At 38.7% G+C, this 21,239-nt stretch overlaps 1 protein-coding gene and 1 long non-coding RNA gene across 9 annotated transcripts in view; one reads left to right on the top strand and one right to left on the bottom strand.

Moving 5' to 3' along the window:
• The window catches only part of LOC135364578 (uncharacterized), a 33,894-nt gene extending 33,370 nt beyond the window's left edge, over positions 1 to 524 (top strand). The window contains exon 3 of the long non-coding RNA XR_010411972.1: positions 121 to 524. This is a non-coding gene — a long non-coding RNA (uncharacterized LOC135364578). The remainder of the gene's footprint in view (positions 1 to 120) is intronic.
• The window catches only part of TPST1 (tyrosylprotein sulfotransferase 1), a 164,376-nt gene that overhangs the window by 17,486 nt on the left and 125,651 nt on the right, over positions 1 to 21,239 (bottom strand). The window lies entirely within an intron of this gene.

Raw genomic sequence — 21,239 nt, 5'->3', positions numbered from 1 at the left:
CTAACAACTAGAATATGGCAGAAATGATGGGATGTTACTTCTGAGATTAGGTCACAAGAAGTCTGTATCTTCTCTCTTGGGTAATCTCTCTTGCTCTTTGCTTCCTTGCTCTGAGGAAAGCCAGCTGCATGCTGTGAACAGCTTCATGCAGAGGTCTCTGTGCCAAAGAACTGATATCTCCAACCAGTGACTGACAAGGACTTGAGACCTGCCAACAGTCACGTGAGTGAGTTTGGAAAGGGACCCTCTTCCAATTGAATCTTGAAATGCCTGCCACTCTGGCTGACAGTGTGACTACAACCTCACGACAGACCTGGACCAGAAGCATCTAGATAAACTGCACCTGGATTCCTAGTCCTCAGAAACTGTGTAATAATATGCTTGCTGTTTTGAGCTGCTAATCACCTTAAAATTTTCAAGTGCCAGTAGATAACTAATACAGATTTTGGTGTCATGAGTAGGGTTCTATTTGTTTTGTTTTGTTTTGTTTTTAAAGATTTTATTTATTTGAGAGAGCACATAAAAGGGGGGAGGGTCAGAGGGAGAAGCAGATTCCCCGTCGAGCAGGGAGCCCGATGCAGGACTCGATCCAGGGACTCCAGGATCATGACCTGAGCCGAAGGCAGTCGCTTAACCAACTGAGCCACCCAGGCGCCCGAGTAGGGTTCTATTTGTAATTGGGCAGTAGGAGGTAGCTATAAGGACTTTAAGGAGGCTGCCTATAAGGTTTTAAGGAAGGTAGGGACATCTGATTAGAAACTGGAGGCAGGGGGATCTTTGTTATGTAGTAACAGAAAGTTCAGCAACCCTGTCACTTGCAGTTATACAGAAAGTAGAAAATGAGGCAAATGAACTGGATAGTCCAGCTAAAGAAATTTCCAAGCAAGGAAATGTTGAAGATGCCACCAAGTTTTTTCTTGATAATTATAGTAAAATGCAAAAGGAGAGAGAAATTAAGGATTGTTTAAAAAAAAAAGGAGTTGATGGCTTTGAAATTGGGTGTGAAAACTCTGAGCCTTGCCATTTTCTTTTCTTTTTTTTTTTTTTAAAGATTTTATTTATTTGAGAGAGAGAGAAGGAGAGAGAGAGAACACATGAGAGGGGATAGGGTCAGAGGACGAAGCAGACTCCCTGCCGAGCAGGGAGCCCGATGCGGGACTCGATCCCGGGACCCCGGGATCACGACCTGAGCCGAAGGCAGTCGCTTAACCAACTGAGCCACCCAGGCGCCCTGAGCCTTGCCATTTTCAATGTGAGCAGCTGTGGTACTGTCACATTTCTCTTACTACTTATCACCTCTGCTTTTAACTCACCTGCCTCCCTCTTGTAAGGACCCTTGTGATTACACTGAGCCCATCACATAATACAGGATATATTTTTAATTCCTCAATTACATCTGCAAAGTCCTCTTTGCCATGTAAGGTAACATATACACAGATTTCAGGGATTAGGACATGGAAATCTTTAGGGGGCCATTCATTATTCAGGCTACCACAAGTAAGCAATAGATAACTAATGTACAATACTTAGAATTTCTACAGTTTATAAATGGGAACACAGAGATGAACAAAGTGCTACAGAAAAGACAGTTGTATAGCAAAATGCTCTCATTCTTAGAGGTGTATGCTGAAGGAGCACAATATCTGTAACTTTCAAATAATTCAGCAGCAGCAAAAAAAAAAAAAAAGGCATGTATGTATACATGTACACGGAGAGAGATGAACAGATGAAGCAAACATGGCAAAATTTTACCTAATCTATGTTAAAGGTATAAGATGTTCTTCAAAGTTTTTTCTAAGTACGAAAAAGTTGGGGAAAACCAGGGGATCAAAACATTTTTCAACACAACAAATATATTACCTTTACAAAGCTCATTGGATTATAAGAAATAACACAATTGTGTATGGCTGAAACTGAGGATTACACTCAGGGGTTGGCCACCTACTTTGTAAAAAGCCGTGAGTACGTATCTTGGGCTTTGTGGGACATATAGTCACTTTCCAAACTACTCAATTCTGCAACCGTAGTGCAAAAACATAGACAATACATAAATAAATGAACTCAGCGCTCTAATGAAACTTTATTTACAAAGGCAGATCGCAGGCCAGATTTGGCCTGTGGGCTGTAAAGTGCCAACTCCTGCTTTAACTCAAAACCTTCTTTCAAAATAAGAGAATTCTGGGCGCCTGGGTGGCTCAGTCGTTAAGCATCTGCCTTCGGCTCAGGTCATGATCCCAGGGTCCTGGGATCGAGTCCCACATCGGGCTCCCTGTTCGGCGGGAAGCCTGCTTCTCCCTCTCCCACTCCCCCTGCTTGTGTTCTTGCTCTCGCTATCTCTTTCTCTCTGTCAAATAAATAAATAAAATCTTTAAAAAAACAAAAAAACAAAAAACAAAATAAGAGAATTCTGGGGCACCTGGGTGGCTCAGATAGTTAAGGGTCTGCCTTCGGCTCAGGTCATGATCCCAGGGTCCTGGGATCGAGCCCCACATCGGGCTCCTGGCTCAGCAGGGAGCCTGCTTCTCCCTCTCCCTCTATATCTCTGTGTCTCAAATGAATAAATAAAATCTTAAAAAAAAAAAACCAAAATAGAATTTTAAACAATCTCCAGAAACATGTATAATGACCATATTATATGCTAATAAGCACTATATTAGGCACTGCAGACTTTAGGTGTTGCTTTTGCTTATCGTTTTCTTCAAAATGTGTGTGTACACAAAATGTGTCTGTGTACACAAAGGTTAAAAGATTAGTCTCACAACCCCTGGTTGTGAGTTCAAATTTCACTGTAAACTCAAATCAATTTATTCTTCCTTCTTTCTGTAAACCCACTATAAACTCTGTAATATAATCCATCCTTCCCTTTTTTCCTTTCTCCTTCCAATTCTAGTCAAATGAACAAAATTGGATTAATCACAATCTTTAGTTCATGACAAACTTTCATCATTGGTCTATGCTTGGCCTGCTGTTATTTATCCTGTAATGTAATTCATTGTTTTTAATAACGTAATAAGCATCCCTCTTGAGAAATTATGACTTGGTATTTTCACATTTAGAGAAAACAGAACTCCAGCCAAATATGATAATACAGGAAGGAATCTAGATTTTGAAATTTACATCCTTAATCCCACAGGGCTCTTGTGGCTCATTAGAAACTTATTATCTCTGAAACACAAATATGAAACAGTTGACAACATGTATGTTAACATATTCTCATTTGTCTTAAAATATTTTGGCAGCTTTGCAAATCTCAGATTGGGTTCTTGGAGAGCTCAATGGTCTTGTGCTGCCTAAAAACAACTAGATAAATGTTATTTTCTATATCAAGAAAAAAATTAATCAGCTCAGAAGCATGATCTTCTACTCCAACAATGTTTTTAGGAAAAAGACATGTTTCAGTGTATTAATTTTTAAAGCTTTATTTATTTATTTGATAGCGTGAGAGAGAGGGAGAGAGCACAAGCAGGGGGAGTGGCAAGCAGAGGGAAAGGAAGAAGCAGGCTCCTAGTTGAGCAGGGAGCCCGATGCAGGGTTCCACCCAGGACCCTTGGGATCATGACCTGAGCTGAAGGCAGACGCTTAATGGACTGAGCCACCCAGGGGCCTTCAGTGTATTGATTTTTTTCTTTTTTAAGATTTTATTTATTTATTTGACAGAGAGAGAGAGAGAGCACAAGGAAGGGGAGCAGCAGAGGGAGAGGGAGAAACAGGCTCCCGCTGAGCAGGGAGCCCAATGCGGGGCTCAATCCCAGGACCCTGGGATCATGACCTGAGCCAAAGGCAGATGCTTAACGACTGAGCCTCCCAGGCGCCCCCAGTGTATTGATTTTTTTTTTTTAAGATTTTATTTATTTGCGAGAGAGAGAATGAGAGACAGAGAGCATGAGAGGGGGGAGGGTCAGAGGGAGAAGCAGACTCCCCGCTGAGCAGGGAGCCCGATGTGGGACTCGATCCCGGGACTCCAGGATCATGACCCGAGCCGAAGGCAGTCGCTTAACCAACTGAGCCACCCAGGCGCCCCAGTGTATTGATTTTTAAGTGAAGTTTGATAAGATGGACTGGAAGGTGAATTGAATTGGAAAATGTAATAACTGAAATAGGAACTTATTTCTATTATATAAAGAAATCATATTATTTGACTATAGACACTTATCAGGCAAAAATGCAAAGTCATTCCCATTCAAAGGTAATGGTACCAAACTGAGTTTTCAGGAACACTGAAAGACAGTTAATACATACAAGTACTGTCAATACTGTGCCCTCATGGCATCCTAAATGACTTACTTTTATGGCAGTCATCACATTGAATTACAGCTAATTACAAATCTATCTCCACCGTATTTCTTACGGAGACAGGGTCAATCATCCTTATATCCTGGGATACAGGAACAAATGGACAGTTGGAAAAAAGGAATAAATAAGTGAGATCCTTTCATAGTGGTCTCCATTTTTACAGATGAAGGACAGAATAGTTTCTGACGCCAACTTACAGTATAGATTGAACACAGAGAGGCAGAAAAAACAATTCTAATGGGAACTTCCTGATTTGAACCTGTTGAACCATCAGGGCTACATATGATATTACCTTATAGAATATTATCATTCATTATATCATTCTATCCAATCCCACTCTTGGAAATAAAATAACTTAAGAATTTAAAATCATTATTTGATAAAAACATTAGATAGCTTAATAAAAAAGTATTCTCTTTTGCTTAATTGCATTTTGAAATGTTCATAAAGAAATCAATTTGTGACAGCTGGCCAAAAAAAAAAAAAAAAAAAAGGTAGGAAATCAAAGCCCAAATACCACCAAATACCAAATAAGTTAAACTAGCCAATCCTAAACTGTTCACCCTGCCCTGTCTTGCCTTTCATTTGGAAACCCCAGTAAAGGCTCTGGCCTAACCCTTGCCCCTGCTCCTGTCTTCTGTCCCCTAACCACCCTGGTAGCTTTTCTACATAGTCCATGCCATGCCTTCTATCTCTAGGACCTGTAGGTATAATAAACTTTGTTTTCCTGAGCCTCTTCTCAGACTCCTCTTATGGACACACCTCACTGACTGCTCATAAAAGAATACGAAACAAGCATCTTTTCATATGTTTATTGGCCATCTGTGTTAATCTTCTTTGGAGAAATACTAAGGCCTTTGTCCATTTTGTGTTTAACTTTTTGAGGAACTGCCAGACTGTTTTTCAAAGTGATTGCACTGTTTTACAGCACTGTATGATGATACTAATTTCTCCACATACTTAGAAACACATTATTAAATTTTCTTTTGTTTTTATTGTGGTAAAATATACAACAGAATTTCCCATTTTAACCATTTTTTAAAAATTTTTAAAATTTTAATTCCAGTGTAGTTAACCCATAGTGTTATATTGGTTCAGGTGTACAATATAGTGATTCACCAGTTCCATGCCATTTTAACCATTTTTAAAGTATACAGTTCGATGGCATTAAGTGCATTCACACTGTTGTGCAGCCATCTCCACCATCTATTTCAAGAATTTTTTTTATCATTCCTTACTGAATCTCTGTATCTGTTAAATAATAACTGCTAATTCCCTCTTTCCTCCAGTCCCTGATAACCACTGTTCTACTTTAGTTTCTACATATTTGACTATTCTAGGTACCCCATATAAGTAGAATCATACAATATTTGTCCTTTTTGAATTTGGCTATTTCACTTAGCATAATGTCTGTCTTCAACGTGACAGCGTGTATCACATTTCATTCCACTTTATGGAATTTCATTCCACTGTATGTATATAGTACATTTTGTTTATCCATTCATCTGTTGAGGGACAATGGGTTGTTGTTCACACCCTTTGGCTATTTTGAATGCTACTACTATGAACACTGGCGTACAAATAGGAGTAGCGGCTTTCATTTCTTTTGTGTATGTACCTGGAAATGAAATTGCTGGATCATATAATTCTATGTTTAATATTTTGAAGAACTACCATACTTTTTTCCAGATATTTTTATTATAGGCATCCTAGTGGATGTGAAATAGTATCTAATTGTGCTTTTGATGTGCATCTCCCTCATGATTAATGATATTAAGGATCTTTTCGTGTGCTTATTAGCTACTTCTATATCCTTCTTTTTTAAAGACTTATTTATTTGAGAGAGAAGAGAGAGTGGGGGGAGGGGCAGAGGGAAAGAATCTTCAAGCAGACTCCCCCCGAGCATGGAACCCAACTCAGCTCGATCTCACGATCTATGAGATCACGACTTGAGCCGAAACCAAGAGTTGGACGCTTAACCGACTGAGCCATCCAGGTGCCCCTATTTCTACAATCTTTTGTAGAGAAGTGTCCCTTCAAATTCTTTACCCATTTTTAAATTGGGTGATGTGAATTCTTATTACTGAATCATAGAGTTCTTTACATAGTCTGGATTCTAGTATCTGGATATGATTCTGCGTGTTGTCTTTTTACTTTCTTGATGATATCATTTACAGCACAAAAGTTTTTAACGTCAATGCAGTCCAATTTTCCTATTTTTCCTTTTGTTGCTTATGCTTTTGGTGTCATATCTACAAAACTAGAGTCAAATCTAAGGCCATAGATATTTATTCCTATGTTTTCTTCTACAAGTTTTACAGTTTTAGCTCTTACATTTAGGTGTTAATTCATTTTGAGTTAATTTCTGAGTATGATATTAAAGAAGTGATCCAATTTCAATCTTTGCATGTTGACATCCAGTTGTCCCAGCACCATTTGTTGAAAAGACTATTCTTTTCCCATTGAATTGTCTTGGCATTCTTTTTGAAAAACAATTAACCATAAATGGTAGGACTTATATATGGACTCTCATGTCACCTTATACCTTTTTAATAAATTATCTTTCTATTTAAATCAGCCTGAGTTGGTTCCTGTTGCTTGCAACTAAGAACTTCATATCGGGAATGAGAAACTGTAATATAAAGTTAAGAGGAGGGTTGTCAGAGAGTAGTAGTAAGGACCCCATAAGACCAAACAGGGAATTTGAGAATTTTTGTAGCAGCTTCAGTCCTTTTAAACTATCAAATATTGTACCTTGGGACATGGATCATGTGCCTATTGAGTCTATATATAATATTAGGGAAAACTGTAAGTTAAAGTCCAGATGTTGGTATTTATTGACTAAATTTTTTAGCCTTCAGTAAATCCTGACATCAATAAATATTTGAAAGTAAATACAGCTCAGTTAAGGCCAAACTGAAACTGACTGAGGGTACAGTAATTTGGACATTTTCAGGATTGAAAAAGTCAAATTCTGTACATCAAGCTCAAGTAAGTGTATGTAGAGGCAGTGATGTGGAAGACTTGATAGGAGATAAAACTGAGCAAAAAAAAAAAAGCCTAATCTAGGCCTTTCTAGATACTGTAAAGAATTCTCCACTAGGGACGCCTGGGTGGCTCAGTCGGTTAAGCGGCTGCCTTCGGCTTAGGTCATGATCCTAGTCTCCTGGGATTGAGTTCCATATCAGGCTCCTTGCTCAGCAGGAAGCTTGCTTCTCCCTCTGCTTGTGCTCGCTTGCTCTCTCTCTCTGACAAGTAAATAAATAAAATTAAAAAAAAAAAAGAATTATCCACTAAACAAAGAGATAAGCCTGGGGCTAAGACTAAATTATGAGTTATGCCTTTTCAACCTGAGGCTATTTTTAAATATTTTATTTATTTGAGAATGAGAGAGAGAGAGAAAGAGGACGAGCACAAGCCGGGGGTACAGCAGAGGGAGAGGGAGAGGGAGCCTGCTGAGCAGGGAGCCTGATGCGGGGCTCAATCCCAGGACCCTGGGATCATGACCTGAGCTGAAGGCAGACACTTAACAACTGAGCCACCCAGGCGCCCCCCTGAGGCTATTTTTAAAAAACTGTCTCAGAGCCAAGGGCATGGACAGGGATAGAAGACTACTGCTAAGAGACAAGAATTTCCACGATCAAAGAAACTAGATAAGCACGATGACTGTGGTCCCTGGGGTGACTAGAAGCAAAGATTGGAAGTCAACCAATCTATCTTATCTCTGTCTTACTGCTTCAACTCCAACCACATGTAATGCCTCAGACAAACCAGGTGTTCTCCTGCCTCAAAGCCTACTCCTTCTACCTTGTACAGGCTTGCCCCCAAATATCTGGATGGAAATTCCCTTACCACCTTGATGTTTTTGCTCAGACACATCATCTTTTAATAAGGGCTGCTCAGATTACTCTCTGCATATTTGTAACCCATTCCCTAACCTATTCCACTCTCTCAATCCTGCTAACCTTGCTCTATTTTTCTCAAAGAAATTATCATCTAATGATATATATAAAAATTTACTTATTTGCCATAATTATTGCTTATTTTCTGGGGAAAAAAAAGGCAAGGATTTTTGTCAGTTTTGTTTCCCAATGTCTTCAAAAATTTCTGCTGAATCAATCAATGAAATGTGCTATACTAAGCTAAATTTTGTATTTTGAGAAGAAAAATAGCGGGAGAATGAAATCATATGGTAAATGGTAGCACAGACATGATTGCATGTATATCAACTTTCTATTTCTATAAATGACAGACTTAAAAAAATGCTATTTCATTTTTTTTGACTACCCCACTAAACCATCCATTTACTGAAGATTGACCATAATAAACTCCAAATGTAAGAAAAAAAAATGGTTCCTCCTTAGAGATAAATTCAACTTGTACTCTTCTATACCTATAGCCAATCAGAAAATATTATTGCTTTACTGAATTTGGGAAGTTTAATGTCTTCCTCTCACTTGTTTATTCAACAAGTATTTCTTGGTTATGAGAGATACTATCCTAGGTGCTCATCATACTGTGGTAAACAAGGTCCTTGTGCTCAAGGTATTTATATTCATGTTCCTTAAAAACATCATTTCAAAGAGAGTGGTAAACATTTGTGCTGCTCACCAATATATCCAGGCCTCCTTTCCTCTGGCACATGAGAGGACTGTACTTCCCTATCTCTTGAAGTTAGGACCACTTGATGTTAGGCATGGCTTTTATTAGCAAAACATAAAGAGGAATCATGTGTGACACTTCTAAGAGGAAGCATTAAAGACTTTGTGCACAATTCTCCATGCTCTCTCTCTCTTCCTCTGCCACATGTTGATATAGAGGTGCCACAAGATCAAAGAAGCCTGAATGTTGAGGGGCGCCTGGGTGGCTCAGTCATTAAGCGTCTGCCTTCGACTCAGGTCATGATCCCAGGGTCCTGGGATCGAGCTCCGCATCGGGCTCCCTGCTTGGCGGGAAGCCTGCTTCTCCCTCTCCCACTCCCCCTACTTGTGTTCCCTCTCTCGCTGTGTCTCTCTGTCAGATAAATTAAAAAAAAAAAAAAGCCTGAATGTTGAGACAACACACGGGACATGCCTGAGAGTAGCCTAGATTCCAGAAAACATTTAAAAAGTGACAAATTTATTTTGGTTAAGTTCCCTGAAGTCTGGAAGGGAGATTATACAAACTTCTCTCCACTGTAATATCGAAGTCAGAAAAAATACTGACATCTGCAAGACATCCTTTTTAATCCAGAATAAACTAACACTTTGTGGTTGCCTGAAACTCACTAGAGGTTCTCAAACTGGTTTTGAGTCCCTTTTGGGGATTTCATAAAGTGAACACTAATTCTCTCTTTAGTTATAGTAGAGCTTTCCAGAGCCTACCTGACATGTGATATTGCAAAAGACTGAATACAAAACAGATATGAGAATCTAAGTATCAAGTTTGACAATGAAGATATTTTGCAAAAATGTAAATACTCTTCTAATTCTTTTTGTTATAGAAAGTAGTTATTTTTGGGACGCCTGGGTGGCTCAGTCATTAAGCGTCTGCCTTCGGCTCAGGTCGTGATCCCAGGGTCCTGGGATCGAGTCCCACATCGGGCTCCCTGCTCCGCGGGGAGCCTGCTTCTCCCTCTGCCTCTGCCTCTCTCTCTCTATCTCTCATGAATAAATAAATAAAATCTTACAAAAAAAAAAAAAAAAGAAAGTAGTTATTTTTCATAAAATTTTCTAGGCTATATTATGTTCATATATAATGGGTTTCTTATTTCTAAGTGAATTTAAAATATTTTAAAAATTTTCAGTTTCTAATAAAATAAACATTGGGATATATACACAGATACGGCATATAAACAAAAACTCTTTTGAGTCTGATAATTTTTTTAAAGATTTTATTCATTTGAGAGAGAGACAGTGAGAGTACAAGCAACGGGGAGGGGCAGAATGAGAGGGAGAAGCAGACTCCCTGCTGAGCAGGGAACCCAATGAGGGCTCAACCCCAGGACCCTGAGATCACGACTTGAGCTGAAGGCAGACGCTTAACCTACTGAGACACCCAGGCACCCTCGAGTCTGATAATTTTTAATAATTTTGGTCCTGAAATAAAAAAATTTAAGAGTTGCTAGGTTAGATTATGCTTTCATCACTGAAGTTACCATTTTTCATATTTATCCCTCGTCCTTTTCCTTCCACATGAAAGAATTACTTTCCAGATAATTCCAGAGACTTCATAATAAATATCAATGCATGTCACCAAGTTTCTGATCAAAAGTACTTTAAATTGAAGTGTATGCTTGAAAGAAATTTTAAGAATTCTGAAGTTTGTATCTCTTTGAATGTAATCAGGAAAAATTATTAAAGTAGAAAATGCTTTTAGGGAACAGTAATCTCATGACAGTACTGAAGAGAAATTCTACAAAGTAATAATTGATATGCATCAGTAAATGTCTTCACTGTTGAGTGAGTGATTTAATTTGAATTAAATTATTTGAACAATTCGTTTTCTGTTTGTATGTCCTAATTACTATGCAACCATTACCGATGATCTAAATTAAGCTCTTAAGTTATAAAATAATGTACGATTCTAAGTGCAATATTGTTGCTGCAGTATGGAAACACAGTCACCATTAACTAGAATTCAGTGGTCAGTGACCTCATAATCAATTTATTTTGGCTTTACAGATACCAATGAAGATGTAAAGCAGTCATCTCTCAAACCAAATTACCAGGAAATCCATTCCAGTCTTGGCCAAATGCCAGGCAGGACAGAAAATAAACTTCCTGCACTGATGGCTAATCATTTATTTTCTAGCAATGCAAATTTCAGAAATTAAACTCAAGTATTTCTGTGTTTTCAAAAGGGCTCTTTTACTGCTTCACTTAAAACAATTTTTTGATGACTTCAAAAGAAGTATGATATTTATATAAAACTTAACAGAATTCAAATTCTAATAGTTGTATATACCATTTTATGTATTTTTTCTCCTACCTATCACCTCTTGCACTCTGGAAATGGTATTAGATGCTGACACAAGACAGCACTAACTGGCAGACAAGGAGAGAGAATTGAAAGAAAAAACTAAAAACCAGTAGTAACAATTCTACTATATGCTTGATATATTTTTCAAAATCCTGTTTTCAGGCTCTCCTTATTCTAATCCATAAGGCTATAGTGCACATACGGGCAAGTGACTGCCTTGCTGTGTATCTTTCATACCCAGTCTGAAGACCCAAGTATGGTGTACAAGGCCATTTGAACTTTTTCTTCAACCTTACCATCTAGCTTCCTCTCCTACAATTCCCTACCCAATCTCATCTCCAAACAACAATCTGCCATTTCCAAAAGAGCTTCATGTTCTCCTACCTTTCTACTAACTATTCCCTCTGACTGAAATTCCCCTTCCGAACCTTGTCTTGGCCAGTGAACCTCCATTTAACTCTTAAAACTCAGCTAAAATATCAGCACCCCTGCGAAGTCCTAAGTTGAATTAAACTTTCTAATCTTCTGGGGTGCCTGGGTGGTGCAGATGGTTAAATGTCGGACTCTTGGCTTCCACTTAGGTCATGATCTCAGGGTTGTGAGTTCAAGCCCCACATTGGGCTCCATGCTGGGCAATAATTTTTAATCTTCCAGAGTACTCGGTTGCCCTTTTTTGGGGGTGGGGCAGAAGGAAAGGGAATCCCAAGCAATTTCTGTGCCCAGTGTGGAGCTGACGTGGGGCTCAATCTCATGACCCTGAGATCATGACCTGGGCCAAAATCAAGAGTTGGATGCTCAACCAACTGAGCCACCTAGCCACTCTTGGTTACTCTTTTTTTTTTTTTTTTTAAGATTTTATTTATTTATTTGAGAGAGAGAGTGAGAGAGAGAAAGAGCATAAGAGGGGGGAGCGGGAGAGGGAGAAGCAGACTCCCTGCTGAGCAGGGCGCCCGATGCGGGACTTGATCCTGGGACTCCAGGATCATGACCTGAGCCGAAGGCAGTCACTTAACCAACTGAGCCACCCAGGCGCCCCTTGGTTACTCTTTTTATAGCATCAATCACTTTACTTTTGGAATTATTTTTTTCCCTGCCTCTCTCCCCAGTGACATTACCTTAATAGCAAAGACTATATGTCATTTATCTTTAGCTCATCTCACATGGCACCTAGTAGGTACTAAATAAACTGCTGAATGGAAAATCAGAGAAACAGCACATGATTATCTCAATAGATTCAGAAAAAGCATTCACAAAATTCAACACCTTTTCATTATAAAAACACTCAGCAAGTAGGAAAAGTAACTTCATTAACATGATAGAGAGCACTTATGAAAACCCAACACCTAACCTCATACTTAATGGTGAAAGACTGAAAGATTCCCATTAAGATCAGGAATAAGACAAGGATGCCTACTTTTGCATGTGTTCAACCTTGTACTAGAAGTCTTAGCCAGTGCAATTATACAAGAAAAAGAAATAAAAGGCATCCAATTTGGAAAAGAAGTAAAACTATTTCTATTTGCAGATGACACAATTCTACATGTAGAAAATCCCAAAGAATCCACACATACATAAAATAGGTACTAGAACTAATAAACAAATTCAGCAATATTGGAGGGTAAAGATCAACATATGAAAATGAGTTGTGTTTAGGTGCACCAGCAATGAAGAATCAAGAAGGAAATTAATAATCCAATACCATTTACAACAGCATCTAAAAAAAAACACCTTAGAATAAATTTAAAGGGAGTACAAGATGGGTACAGTAAAAACAACCAAACATTGATGAAAGAAATTAAAGAAGACATAATTACATGAAAAAACATTTCCTGTTCATAGATTAGAAGACTTAATATTCTTTTTTTTTTTTTTAAGATTTTATTTATTTATTTGAGAGAGAGACAGAATGAGAGACAGAGAGCATGAGAGGGAGGAGGGTCAGAGGGAGAAGCAGACTCCCTGCCGAGCAGGGAGCCCGATGCGGGACTCGATCCCGGGACTCCAGGATCATGACCTGAGCCGAAGGCAGTCGCTTAACCAACTGAGCCACCCAGGCACCCTAGAAGACTTAATATTCTTAAGATGGCATCACTCCACAAAGTGATCTGAAAATTTAATACAATCCCTATCAAAATCCCAATGGCTTTGTGTGTGTGTGTGTGCATGTGTGTGCATGTGTGTAAATGGAAGAGCCAATCATCATATTCATATGGAACTGCAAAGGGCCCTGAAAAGCCAAAACAATATTGAAAAAGAAAAACAAAGCTCAAAAACTCACACAGATTTCAAAGCTTACTCCAAAGTTATTTTATTTTTTTTAAAGATTTTATTTATTTATTTGACATAGAGAGACAGCTAGAGAAGGAACACAAGCAGGGGGAGTGGGAGAGGGAGAAGCAGGCTTCCAGCGGAGCAGGGAGCCCGATGTGGGGCTCGATCCCGGGACCCTGAGATCATGACCTGAGCCGAAGGCAGCCGATTAATGACTGAGCCAACCAGGTGCCCCTATTTTTTTTTTTTTTAAGGTTTTATTTATTTATTTGACAGAGAGAGACACAGCTAGAGAGGGAACACAAGCAGGGGGAATGGGAGAGGGAGAAGCAGGCTTCCCGCCAAGCAGGGAGCCTGATGCGGGGCTCAATCCCAGGACCTGGGATCATGACCTGGGCCAAAGGCAGACGCTTAACGACTGAGCCACCCAGGCACCCCTCACTCCAAAGTTGTAACAATCAAAACACTGGTACTGGCACAAGGACAAACATATAGACCAATGGAATGAAACTGTGGCTCAAGAAATAAACCCAATCATCTATAGCCAATTGATTTTTCACAAGAGTACCAAAACCATTTAGTGGGGTAAAGAATAAGCTCTCCAACAAATAGTGCTGGGCCAACTGGATATGCAAAACATGAAGTTGGAACTCTGCTTCGTTCAATGAAAATTAGCTCATAATAGATAAAAGACCTAAATACAGGAACTAAAAATTTAAAACTATCATAATGGGGCGCCTGGGTGGCTCAGTCAGTTAAGTGTTGTACTTTGGCTCAGGTCATGATCTTGGGGTTGTGGGACTGAGCCCCAAGTTGGGCTCTGCACTCAGGGGGTTGTCTACTTTTCTTCTCCTCCTGCCCCTTCCCCCTGCTCATACACACAACTTTTTCTCTCTGGAATAAATAAATCTTTTAAAAAAAGAACGATCATGGGCGCCTGGGTGGCTCAGTTGGTTAAGCGACTGCCTTCGGCTCAGGTCATGATCCTGGAGTCCCGGGATCGAGTCCCGCATCGGGCTCCCTGCTCGGCAAGGGGTCTGCTTCTCCCTCTGCCCTCTTCCCTCTCGTGCTCTCTGTCTCTCATTCTCTCTCTCTCAAATAAATAAATAAAATCTTTAAAAAAAAAAAAAAAGAACAATCATAAGAAAACGCAGGAGTAAATTCTTCATTACTTCAGATGTGCCAATGGATTCTTAGATTTGACATCAAAAGCATAAGCAACAAATGAAAAAGCAAATAAATTGGACACACACAAATTAAAACCTTTGTCCATCAAAAGATGTTATCAAGAGAATGAAAAGACAACATACGGAATGGGAGAAAAATATTTGCAATCATGAATCTGATAAAGATTTGGTATCTAGAATATATAAAGAACTCTTACAACTCAACAAAATAATATAACCCAATTAAAAAATGGGCAGTGGATTTGAATAGACATTTCTCCAAAGATACATAAATGGAAAATAAGCACATGAAGAGATGTTCAAATTCATTTGTCATTAAACAAGTACAAATCAAAACCACAATGAGATATCACTTCACATTTGCTAGGATGGCTAGAATTTTTTTTGTTTTAAAAGGAAAATAATGGGCGCCTGGGTGGCTCAGTTGGTTAAGCGACTGCCTTCGGCTCAGGTCATGATCCCGGAGTCCTGGGATTGAGTTCTGCATTAGGCTCCCTGCTCAGCAGGGAGTCTGCTTCTCCCTCTCACCCTACCCCGTCTTGTGCTCTCTCTCTCTCTTTCTGTCTCAAATAAATAAAATAAAATCTTAAAAAAAAAAAAGGAAAGTAACAAGTACTGATGAGGAGGAGAAGAAACAGGAACTTCTGCACATTGCTGATGGAACGTAAACTGGCAAAACCACTGTGTAGAAGAGTTTGGCAGTTTCTCAAAAAGTTAAACATAAAATTACCATACGAAAATTACCAGGAATTCCATTTCTAGGTATATATCTGAGAGAAATGAAAATATATATCCACACAGAAACCTGTATGTTAATGTTCATAGCAGCATTATTCATAATAACCAAAAGGTGGAAACAATCCACATGTCCATCACTGGACAAATGGATAAACAAGGTGTGGTATAAATGAATCATGGAATATTATTAAGCCTTAAAAAGGACACATGAACCACAAAAACATTCTAACAGAGGCAGAGAGCAGATTAGTGGTTCCCAGGGCATGAGAGAAAGGAGGAATGAGTAATGATTACTTAAAGGTTATTCTGAGGTTATGTAAAATACTAAACTAAAAAGAGTTGGTAATTATAACACCGTAAATGAACTGAATGCCACTGGATTCAGTGGCATTGTGCATTTTAATAATGTTAATAGTCATGTGAATTTTGCCTCAATATTTTATTATTTTTTATTGACATATAATGTATTATTTGTTTCAGGGGTACAGGTTTATGATTCATCAGTCTTACACAATTCACAGTGTTCATCATAGCACATACCCTTCCCAATGTCCATCACCCAGCCACCCCATCCCTCCCACCCCACTCCACTCCAGCAACCCTCAGTTTGTTTCCTGAGATTAAGAGTCTCTTAATCTGTTTGTCTCCCTCTCTGGTTTTGTCTTGTTTCATTTTTCCCTTCCTTTCCCTATGATCCTCTGCCTTGTTTCTCAAATTCCACATATTAGTGAAATCATATGATATTTATCTTTCTCTGACTGACTTATTCGCTTAGCATAATACCCTCTAGTTCCATCCACATCACTGCAAATGGCAAGATTTCATTTTTTGATGGCTGCATAATAGTCCATTGTGTGTGTATGTGTGTATATACCACATCTTCTTTATCCATTCATCTGTCAATGGACATCTAGGCTCTTTCCATAGTTTGGCTATTGTGGACATTGCTGCTATAAACATTGGGGTGCACGTGCCCCTTTGGATCACTACATTTGTATCCTTGGGGTAAATACCCAGTAGAGCAATTGCTAGGTTGTAGGGTAGCTCTATTTTCAACTTTTTGAGGAACCTCCATACTGTTTTCCAGAGTTCGCTTCAATATTTTAAAAGGTAATTAAAAGAATATTATGGATTTTTTCCCAATAAATTTGCAATATCAGAAGAAATAGACAAGCTCTTGGAAAACACAACTCAAACCAACTGACATAAGACAAAATGGATATTTGGTCTGTTACAGAAAAATGATCCATTATTTGAAATCATCCATGTTGTAGACTGCAAAAGTGACCTTGGTTTTCAACTCCCTTAATCCAGGCCACTTGCAATGTGACTTGGCAACTCAGAAAAGGTTTGAGAGGTTCTAGAGATTCTAGCAGGCTGATAGTGAAGCTCTTCCCCTGCATGAAACCCATCCATAAGGAATGGGAGAGGTGATTGTTTTTTTCAAACACATAAATCTCAACAAAAGACCATGAGGCATACAAAAAATCAAAGGAACAAAATAAAACTCCAGAAACCAACCCTAAAGAAACAGATATTTACAAATCATATATCTCATAAGGAGTTAATATACAGAATATATAATGAATTTCTTGAATTTGACAATAAAAAATCAAATAACTTGATTAAGAAACAGGCAAAAGACTTGGACAATTCTCCAAAGATACTATATAAATGACCAAAAAGCACATGGAAAGAGTCTCAGTATCACTAACTATTAGAGATATACAAATCAAAAACACAACAAGATATCACTTCACATTCATTAGTAATCCCACTAGGATTACTAGAGAAAAGAAAACAAGCCAGAAAATAAGAAGTGTTGGCAAGGTTGCACACTGTTATGCAATTATAAAATGGTATGACTGCTATGGAAAACAGTGTGGCAGTTCCTCAAAAAAATTAAAAATAAGATTACCATATAATCCAGTAATCCTGCAGGGTCTTGATACATGTTTGTAGCAGCATTGTTCACAAGGTGGAAGCAACCCAAATGTCCACCAGTGGATGAATGGATAAACAAAATGAAGTATGTAAATATAATGGAGTATCATTCAGGTTTTTAAAAAGATTTATTTATTTATTTAAGGAAGAGGGGGATGGGGAGAAGGGCAGAGGAGAGAGAGTCTTAAGTAGACTGTGTCGAGCGCGAGCCTGATACAGGGCTCAATCTCATGACCCTGAGATTTCAATCTGAGCCAAAACCAAGAGTTGGACGCTTAACCGACTGTGCCACCCAGGTGCCGCTATTGTTCAATTTTTTTTTAAGATTTTATTTATTTATCAGAGAGAGAGAAAGCACACATAAGCAGGGGGAGCGGCAGGCAGAGACAGAGGGAGAAGCAGGCTCCCCAGTGAGCAAGGAGCCCAATGTGGGACTCGATCCCAGCCCCAGGGATCATGACCTGAGCCAAAGGCAGATGTTTAACCGACTGAGCCACCCAGGCGTCCCATCATTCACTTTTTAAAAGGAAATCCTGTCATGCGCTATAACATGGATAAACCTTGAGGACATTATGCTAAATGAAATATGCCAGTTATGAAAAAGACAAATACTATATAAATCTATTTATATTAGGTACTTAGAGTCAAATCCAGAGATAGAAAGTGGCATGGTGGTTGCCATAGGCAGAAGGGAGAAATGAAGAGTTGTTTAATGGGTAGATTTGTTCTGCAAGATGCAAAAGTTCTGGATATCTATTTCAATATATTTAATTGTAATATACTTAATACTACTGAATTGTTCACTTAAAGATGTTTAAAATCATAAATTTTATGTTATGCATTTTTTACCACAATAAAAATATCAATTCTAGGTAGGTGGCAGATCTAAATGAGAAAGGTAAAGCAATAAAGCTTTTAGATATAACACAGAAGAGTATCTTCATGGCCTTAGATTATGAAAAAGATTTATTAAATGATAGAACAAAAACACTAAACATAAAGGAAAAGGCACCAAATGAGGTATTAAAATTGGGAACTTTCATTCTTGAAAAGATAGCCTTAAGAGAGAGAAAAAGGCAAGTCAGGTAGGTGAGAGAAGATATGTGAAATACATATAAACTTTAGGGAGGTGGGTGGGGGGATGGGGTAACTGTGCAATGGGCATTAAGAACGGAACGTGATGTGATGAGCACTGGGTGTTATACGCAACTAATGCATCATTGACACTACATCAAAAACTAATCATGTACTATATGCTGGCCAATTGAATTTAAATTAAAAAACACATATAAACTTTACATATCAAAATACACAGAGAATTCCTAAAAATCATTAAGGATAAAGCAAACGGGGGGAGGCGGTGGGGGGATGGGTTAGCCCGGTGATGGGTATTAAGGAGGGCTCGTACTGCATGGAGTACTGGGTGTTATACGAAAACAATGAATCATGGATCACTACATCAAAAACTAATGATGTATTGTATGGTGATTAACATAACATAATAAAATAAAATTAAAAATTAAAAAGGATAAAGCAAACAATTCAGTAGAAAATTGGGTGAAAGACTTGAATAGGCATTTTTTAACAGTCCAGTGGCAAATACCATAATGAAAAGGTGTTTACTCTCATTAGTTATTAAGTACATATGAATTTTAACCATAATGAGACATAACTGTGCACCAATAAGAAAACACTAAAATTTTACTGCTTTCAGCTCAGGTCAAGATCCTGGAGTCCTGGGATCGAGCCCCGTATTGGGCCCCTGCTCAGCCATTCACCCTGCTTGTGCTCGCTCTCTCACTCTTGCTCCCTCTCAAATAAATAAATAAAATCTTAAAAAAAAAGAACACTAAAATTTTAAAAGATTGATTCTAACAATACTGGAAATGTACAACAACTGAAATTCTCAAATACACACTGGTGAGACAGTAAATTGGCGTAATCACTTTGGAAAACTCTTTGGCATTATCTCCTAAATTTAAACACACAAATACTCTATTACCCATCACTTTTACTCTGTGAAGGAAAAGATTAACTCAGCAGGCCTAGGTTGTTTAAATGCAGCACATTCCAATGAAAGGCCTGTTTTCAGGACTGGCTATTGGTTGGCTCCTGGGATCTGAGTTCTGAGTGTTCTGTCTATAAGAATGCTTTTGCATGTCTGAAGCTTTGGGTCAGGCTGTACCAGTACGAGCAGACAGTTTATGTTAATAATTCATTTATGGTGAACACCTGTTTTTTCCCCGGGGGGTCTGGAGCATGAGAAACTGAAGTTACAGACACTACAGGCCTGTGACTGACCCCCAATAAAAACCCTCAGATGAGCTATCTGGTTGGCAACAATTCACACGTGTTGTCACACATGTTGCAGGGTGAATGAAGCATATCCTACGTGACTCCACTAGAGGGGACATTTGAAGATAGCACATGGTTTCCTCCAGAGTTCCTTCCTACATACCTTTTCCCCTTGCTGATTTTACTTTGTATCCTTTTGCTGTAATCAACTGTAACTGTGAGTATAAGAATTAGAGATTACTGTGAGTAATGTTGGCAACTCCTAACATAACTCTTAGGAATATTCTCAACAAAAATGCATATTCATTTTCACTGAAAGACATTGACAAGAACATTGTGTATCAACATTAAAACATCCCTAAAACAAATAGTTGTATAATCAAAGTCTAATATTAAATAGCAAAAATGAACTGTGGTGAAATGCAACAACACGAATCTCACAAATATTAAATGAAAGAAACCAGACAAAAATGAATACTGTGAATGCCCTCAAGATAAAGACTACCAGAAATATAGCTGTAGTTAAACGTGTCAAGTTTATTACTCATTTCAAGAAGGGAAAACCCACATCATGGGGAAATGTGGGTGTCTCAGTAAAAGAGTACTGGAAAGGACTTATATGATTCAGGTTTTGGTTTAGGTGATTTGGGGGAAGAGTCCAAAGAAACAGGGGCTTGCTCTGGATTGGGTGCCGCCAACCAGAAGGGATGATTCTATGACTGGGTATCTTACTTTTTTTTTTTTTTTTTTTTTTAAGATTTTATTTATTTATTTGAGAGAGAGAGAATGAGAGAGAGCGAGCACATGAGAGGGGGGAGGGTCAGAGGGAGAAGCAGGCTCCCCGCCGAGCAGGGAGCCCGATGTGGGACTCGATCCCGGGACTCCAGGATCATGACCTGAGCCGAAGGCAGTCGCTTAACCAACTGAGCCACCCAGGCACCCTATCTTACTTTTTTTTAATTCAAATTCAATTAGCCAACATATAGTAGTACACCATTAGTTTCAGATGTAGTGTTCAATAATTCATCAGTTGTGCATAACACCCAGTGCTCATCACATCACATGCCCTCCTTAATGCCCATCACCCAGTTACCCCCTCCCCTTCAGCAACCCTCAGTTTGTTTCCCAGAGTTATGAGTCTCTCATGGTTTGTCTCCCTCTCTGGTTTCTTCCCATCCCTTTTCCCCTCCTTTTGGGTATCTTATTATATCTTATCTAGAGGAAGGCAGGCTAGAAGAAGCAAGACTAAAGCGATTACTGGTAAATAGCAGTCACCCATATTAGACAAGAGGTGGATATTTGGTATTTTGTGGCTTGCAAAGTGACCTTAATTTTCTCTGTGCTTAGGCAAAATTATCAAGTGGTCCTGTCTTTTCTCAGTTCATCATAGTTAAAAAGTAATACTGTCTGATGTTGGTATTCTGTGAGATCATTTATATCCAATAGGAGACCAACATGTCCTAATGGTGAGCACAAACCCATCTTCTAATACACTATAGCCTAGATGTTGTGTGAGATCAGCTCCTGGTTGTCACAGGCTGTTTTATTTTC

The sequence above is a fragment of the Mirounga angustirostris genome, unplaced genomic scaffold, assembly GCF_029215605.1.
Source record: "Mirounga angustirostris isolate CCGP_5_RB_7025 unplaced genomic scaffold, mMirAng1.0.hap1 SCAF_5, whole genome shotgun sequence".
NCBI classification, from domain to species: Eukaryota; Metazoa; Chordata; class Mammalia; order Carnivora; family Phocidae; genus Mirounga; species Mirounga angustirostris.
This window is presented reverse-complemented; position numbering and strand designations above follow the sequence as displayed.